This window comes from Montipora capricornis, chromosome 12 (genome assembly GCF_036669925.1).
Source record: "Montipora capricornis isolate CH-2021 chromosome 12, ASM3666992v2, whole genome shotgun sequence".
Classification (NCBI taxonomy): Eukaryota; Metazoa; Cnidaria; class Anthozoa; order Scleractinia; family Acroporidae; genus Montipora; species Montipora capricornis.
In genome coordinates, this window is record NC_090894.1 from 36047438 (window position 1) to 36054937 (window position 7500).

At 41.6% G+C, this 7500-nt stretch overlaps 1 pseudogene; it reads left to right on the forward strand.

Moving 5' to 3' along the window:
• LOC138026622 (52 kDa repressor of the inhibitor of the protein kinase-like) overlaps positions 1-1199 on the forward strand; it is a 2719-nt pseudogene extending 1520 nt beyond the window's left edge.
• The last annotated feature ends 6301 nt before the right edge of the window (positions 1200-7500 follow it).

Below are 7500 nucleotides of genomic sequence, written 5' to 3' on the forward strand. Positions count from 1 at the left end.
TTGTTATTGTTAAGTATATACTAAATTTAACAAGGCCTGCCACAGTTAAGCTGCAAAGTGAAGAAATGGACATTCTCAAGGCCTAGCAGGAAATTACCACTCTACAGAATGCCCTTAAAGACATGCAGACGAACATTGAGGGTCATCATCATCGGTTGTTTGATGAGGCTGTGCAACTTTCCCAGAAAGTTGGTCTTGAACCTAGCAGACCAAGAATTGTTCAGCGCCAAATTTTTCGTAGCAACTGCCCTGCATCAAATCCAGAGGCATACTATCGGATCAACCTTACGCAAGTGTTTTTGGACCATTGCTTGCAGCAACTTCAATCAAGATTTCCTCAAGGAGCCTATGTGTGTTTTAAAGGGTTTTCTGTCATACCATCTGTTCTCCTGAAAACTCCATCAACCTGGAAAGCTCAGATTCAAGAGTTTTGTCATCACTATGCACGCGATCTTCCGAACGTTGTTGGCCTGCCTGCGGAGTTGGAGTTGTGGCAAAGAATATGGACAGAGAAGAAAGAAAAGGCAGAAGACATCCCTGAAAAGATTGCCAATACTTTGAAAAGTGTTGATCCAGTTTCTTTTCCAAACATCTTCACCATCCTAAAGATTCTTGCAACGATTCCTGTTACATCCTGTTCCTGTGAGAGATCAATATCTTGCCTTCGTTATCTTAAGAATTATCTAAGGGCCACAATGGGAGAAGAGAGATTGAATGGTTTGGCGCTTATGCATGCTCATAGGGACATTCCTTTGGATTTGGATGAAATCATTAACTTATTTGCGTCTCTCCATCCAAGACGAATGAGAATGGCCAACATTTTATGCAGTGATTCAAGGGATGATTAACAAATTCCACTTTGCCATTTAATGAACTTTTCTTTGTTTTGAACTGAAAACTAAACATGGAACAAAACATTTTATTTTTCCTTGGGCTTGTACGTTGAGAACCTCCTCGTGGTGGAGTCTGGAAACATGGCTAATACCTCACCAATATTTACTTACCTAAGCTTTCTGCTTGTTATGTACAGGTAACAGATCGTGTTAAGTATTATTTTTTATAAAATCGTTTTTAGTAATGCCAAAAAGTCAAGAATTGCTAAGTTTTAGGTATTGAAAGCAAATTGTTGTACTAAATGTTTCAAGTGTCATGGAAAAAATTATTTTGGTGGAAACTAGTCACGAAAAATGCTGGATCCACCCCTGCGAAGCTTGGAAAGTGCCCTTCTTTCTGCCGAACGAAGTTTCTTTTCATCCTCCGAGTTGTCGGCTAATTCGTCTGATTCGTGCGTATTCTTCCACTGCCGTCCAACCAGCCGGACTCTTGCAATTGTCACCAAACCGTATGGCTTTGTTTCGTTTATTCAGCAAAGTTTTGGCGTTCTCAAACTCCTGATTTACCCTGGTTAAATTCCCCTTCAGCAGAGAAGCGGATGCTGAATTAATAGAGTCTAACAAACTCGAATTGAATTCAAACTGCAACTTGTTACCTTTGGACTTAAAGCTGTTGGCGGCTTTCGCTTCAGTTTTCAGAGAGTCATTCGCAAGTTCCTTCTGCTCAAGACCACGTCGAATCGTGAAGGCGGGAAACTAAATTTAACGTTTCTTCGCCAGAAAGGGCACTCTCTTAGCTCGGCGGGTCTAAAACACAGGTCACAGGTTGCAGGTCAGGTTGCAGGTCAGGTCACAGGTCAGGTCAGGTTGTAGGTCAGGGCGCATGTCAGAGAAATTGACTATTTCCACCATCCCATAATTGGGGCGGGGGACGGGGAGGTATTTACATAAAAAAACCATACAAGTTATTTACTCTTGGGACTGTATCATGATGCTTCAGAGAACGGAACATCCATCTTTTTAATGCAAATACTCCCCCCCTCCCTCCCCAAATGACCTGTATTATGGGAAGGGTGAAAAAAGCGAATAACGAGAAATATAAATAAAATAAATTATGGCAGTACCCATAAGTCCTGTTATCACAGCAGTTATAACTGCAAGTGCATTCTCCTCGAGTTGGCCGATCGTTTTCAATTCAGGAAACTCCAAAGAGCGAAACGTTTTCCTTTGTCCTGCAATTTTTTGTCTGATTATAGGCAGTATTATACGTCAGCAAGCACACCTTTCACATCATCTTAATGTCTCGCAGAAAAACTACCAAGAAATCCTCGTCTTTATGTAAAGAACGCCACAAATTCCGCAATTTGGACAGAAATAATCGATTTGTTGCTGGTTTGTTTGGCTTTAAAATGCGAGCGAACGAGACGTTTTTTTTACTCCGCTTGTCTAGCTGTTTTTCGATGTGCCTCGACAGTGACAAGAAAATTTTGCGCATATGTTATAAACATGTAATCGCAAAGAGTTCTCGTAAAAGTAAGGAGAAATATCACCAGCTTGTGTTTTCAGAAGTTTGTTTAGAGCACGTACAGGTAATTTGTTGGAGATCTTGTTTGAAGTTTGTCCTTTCTAGCCGATTCTGGTTCTAAGCCAAGCTGGCGTGTTTCAATGAAATACATCAAAACGTAAATGATCTCGTTTACAGAGATAAAGTTAAGTGGAATAAAATAAAGTACATCAATAAAACTCCTTGTTTGACCTTGAACCGACAAAGACGATCTGTCACATCATGAGCTATAGTACGTCTGTGATTTCAAATTTTAGCTTGATTGGATTCTTTCCTTTTCCGTTCGCTTGCTGAGGATTTGCTTGTTTTCTTTTAAAAATCTTGCGATTCAAGAAAAATTAGCCTAAATTGTGAATTCGACAGTAAATTTCGCTGGAAAAACCGATATCACACTCATGCCTTCGTGATTCATGCGATCAGTCGGTTTTTCAGGTGAAATTAACCGTGGAATTCACTAGTTAGACAGCGAAGAAAATGACATAATTAAGCAATATCCGGGAAAACCAAAAGGCGGACAATTCCAAAGCCTTTTATTTTCACTAATCCTACAGCCATTAAGAATAAACAAGCCGGGAGCTCCGCTTTTAGGCTTGGCTAAATCTATATCTTAACTGCAATACCTCAAAGTACCTCGGCCGCATAATTCGAAGCTAACGCGTTGCCAGAAAGGATCTCTAATTTCCAACTCCCTCACTACGTTCGTCCGAAGGAAAAATATTTTCCTTCTCCAGAACGCTGACGCATAGAAAAAAGAACACGCGGTATACAAGCCAAAGTATTAGGACACAAGAATATATAAAGCTATAAATGTATAAAGTAGGAAAAAAGAAGAAACAAAATAAGTTACATTTCTTCTACGCGAAAGGTAGGGAACAACCTGGTCAATTGTAACCTACTGTCTAAGGAATCCTTGACGTAAATATTCTTAGCTGTTTCTGATTTCCAGCGACCGTGGAGCATGAGTAACCTGTCAGAAGAACCTGACTTCGCTAGATTGTCAGCTATAAACGTTGCGCCACCGGATCTAAGGCTATGAGTGCTAAAACTGACCGAATTTACTCCTATAGCCAAAAGCGATTCCTTAACTAATTCTCTACACCTAGTATAGCTGAGCCTCCTAGGGCCTAAAGTATATGAATTGTCCTTCCTATGAGGTTGAAGTGTTCTGAAAATGTAAGCTGATGAATTGAGATCAATGCCAGCTGCGGAAAGATATCGAGACAATAATGAGTGAGGACATGTAGCACCGCCGCTCTTAGCAATAAATACTATAATATTACCTTGCCTAAATTGATCGGTTTTACTACTCTAAACAGTAATCTCTAGGTGATCGTCGTGAACTAGAATATCCGAAGCTTGCACATCCAATAGCTCGTTGATCCTAAAGAGACCATAAAATCCCAAGAGAAACAGTAAAGCTGTACGTAAATCCCTAAGATTACTGCCTTCGTGAGCAAAGTGAACACAAATACGATATATCATATCGGGGTTAACGGGCTCCTTTTTGTTAACTGGCCTACTGAAAGCTCGTTTGCTGGCCTGAACCAGGCTGTGATTTAGCGCAGTGTCAACCGGATTACCGTGTGCACCAGAAGGAATAAGATCATGGATCCACTTTAACGCACAGAACGCAGACAAAACGACAGCATAGGATCTTTTAGTTTCATGAAGAAAGAACAAGTATTCTGAGACGAGTAAACTAACACAAGGCAGGACTAATTTCACGCCTCTGGACCTAAGGTACACGGAGAAATACCTATACTGGGTAACATAGTTTTTAACAGAAGAATTGGCTTTAGAAGCTAAAACCTGCTGCACGGTTATACGTCTTCTGCCCCTGCACGTCGGTCCCTTAAGAGGAAGCTTCTATCAAATCCCAAGGAAATCAAAATTACTAACAAATAATGTGAGGTGGGGGAGGGGGGGGGGGGGGCAGGAAACAAATCCCTAACCCAGCAAAATACTCATTGCCACCCAGCTCAAGTTCGCTGCCATCCGGCTCGAACAAAACTGCCAACCGGCATCAAATACATGAACACTCAGTGCCAACGGCTCAAGAAGCACTGGTCTATCGATCCGAGATCTGTAATACTGGGTTCACAGTTCAAGAAGCCCTCGCCATGAGTCACTCTCAACACTGAGCTCAGATTGGAATGCTACTATACATACATACATACATACATACATACACACACACACACACACACACACACACACACACACACACACACACACACACACACACACACACACACACACACACACAGACAGACAGACAGACAGACAGACAGACAGACAGACAGACAGACAGACATACATACATACATACATACATACATACATACATACATACATGCATGCATACAGAAGAATTGGCTTTAGAAGCTAAAACCTGCTGCACGGTTATAAGCCGTCCCAGGAGGCTGAACCAAAAAGCGAGTTCGTATTACGACCTTGACGCAACGCTAACCGTCCCTAAAAAAATGAATCATCGACAACGAAGTCCCAAAACTTATGAACCAACAAGGCCAGAAAGGCGCGGACGGCCAGTAAGGTACCACTAATGTCCCCTGACATTGCATCGAAACACGAAAATAAGGACTTAAGACAAGAGTACGACCGGTGGCACAACTAAGCAATTTTCGTGTAGCCAGTCTTGGAAAACCGCGTCAACCCCGGCTGTCCCAGGATTCCAGAATCTAGAAAAATATTTTGAGACCTTCTTGTTGTAGTGGTTGGCAAAGCAATCAACCGTAAATGGTCCCCAAAGCTCGTCCAGTTGCCGAAAGAACCCGGGGGCAAGCTCCCAATAGTCATAATCCACAATCTTGCTGAGGAAATCGGCTTTTTCATTAAGTGATCGTGGAACCCACTGAATGTCTAAATAAATTTTAACCCTGAAACATAGCGAAAAAATATCGGAGGCTAAGTTGTGAAGATTGAAATTCATGCTGCCAACTTGCTCAATACTAGCCACCCCTTGGCTATCGGTAAACCACTTAACCCTAGAGTAGGAAGGAAGGAACTAAACGAACCAAGAACAAACTGAACAGCTAACAGCCCGCCGTAAGTAGAGCTCTCCTGGCGTTCTGGTTCGGTAAACATCCTGTGAGCGTGCAAATCTTTCCCAACAATATAACCTGCGCAAGCTACATTACTCGCATCCGAGTAAATGGATATGAAAGGGAATGCCAACAGTTTTGAAATTAATAGAGCGGAGATTATCCTTCCAAAACTGAAGCTCTACCATGCAATATCTATCAAGAGCAAACACACTGTCCCAGTCTTGGGCAGCCCGGCGCTACTGACATCTGGCAATGCCTGCATGGTCATAATTTTGCTGAGATTCCCTAGAACAGGACTCATAGAGATAATCTTACCCACAATGGAAGCCAGGCCTCTAGCAGAAAGTCTAGGATCTTGAAGGGTGTTGTCAATGTGAAGCAAAGCCTTATCTATTCTGGGTTCAATAATGCTAATTTTTCCCTGAAGCCCGTCCCAAACGATACCAAGCCAAGTGGTTAAACGCACAGGGTCCCAAACTGACTTATCTTTGTTCGCAAGGAAGCCGGCCAAAGCTAGATCTGATCTAATGATGCTAGAGTAAATCTCACTTGATAACTTGGTAGATTCGACGTCGAAACCGTCATCAAGGTAAACAACAGTGTGTATACCCTGAGATCGCCAGTGTTTAACTAAAGGTCTGAGTAGCTTGGTGAAGATGTAAGGCGCTGAAGATAAACCGAACGGTAAGACAGTAAACATGAAGAAACTAGGTTTACCATCAGACATGACCCAGCTAAACCCAAGGAAACGTTGGTGGTCGGGAAAAATATTTAAATGGTGATACCCACTTTTAAGATCAAACTTAGTGAAGTGACTACCTTTCTCCAAATAATCTAGCCCACCTCTACAATCTTCAAACTTGAACTTCTGCTTAAAGATATATTGATTCACATATCTCAAGTCTAAAATTAAGCGTTTTTTCCCGCAACTCTGGACGGAAACAGAGAGGGGATTAATAAAGGTAAAACTTGGACACTCTACAAACGCTCCCGGAGGTAACCAACTCTAGAATTGTCGATTGGACAAAGTCGGAGTGTTTCAAAGCAGAGGAATTATTCTTGAACTCTGCCGTTGGTGGAGTAAGCTAGAAGGGTATCTTGTAGCCCTCTCTAATGCATTTCGTGATGAAAGAGGGAGCGTTTATTCTTTCCCACAACTGGACGTGAGCTTTTAGTCTACCTTTAACGGATAAAGTAACGGATAAAGGAGGTAAACAAGGTTCCGATGTATCCGACTCTAATTCATAAGTTGGAGAAAACTTATCGTCTACCTTAAAGATGTCCTCAAAAACTCCAGCCGTGTCATCACTCTACTGGTTTACGGGATTGATCCCCGAGAGGTGTGCTAACTGAACCTTTGAACCGTTGGCTTGCAGGTCCGAATCCGTCGAGAAGTCTTTTGGCCTCTTTTTCCACATCTGAAGCAGATGTCTGTCGCAAAAGGCATTCGACGGCCTGAAAAGGATAAAACAAGTAACGCAGAAGCAGAGCGACCACCAAAAAGTACAAATAAACTAACCAATAAAATAAAATAAACCGAGAATGTGAACTAAAGCACCGCCGAGTAGTGCCACACTTGATGAATATATCAAGCCATACACTCCTAAATATACTCAACTGGAGTCTCAGGAGACTCCATGTGCTAACACAAAATGTGTTAGCATGAAGGCATGCATGCTCTCGCTAAGTTAGATAGATAGATAGATAGATAGATAGATAGATAGATAGATAGATAGATAGATAGATAGATAGATAGATAGATAGATAGTGTATTATAAAAATATATTGCAGGTTACAAGCTGAATTGCATATTTTCAAAATCTATAATACGTTAAAATGTAATAATAAATAATCTTTCCGTCTTGCATTTCGGAACCGAAAAGCGGCTGGTGCGCCTAAGAGCGTATTGTGAGGGTCCACGCTGTTGGACTAGACTGTATAATCGATGACCAGAATCGTTAATTATCCTATCAAAGGTTTGCTTACAAATCTCTAAGTTATAATCACTAATTGGAACAATGTTAGCAAGTTCCATTGC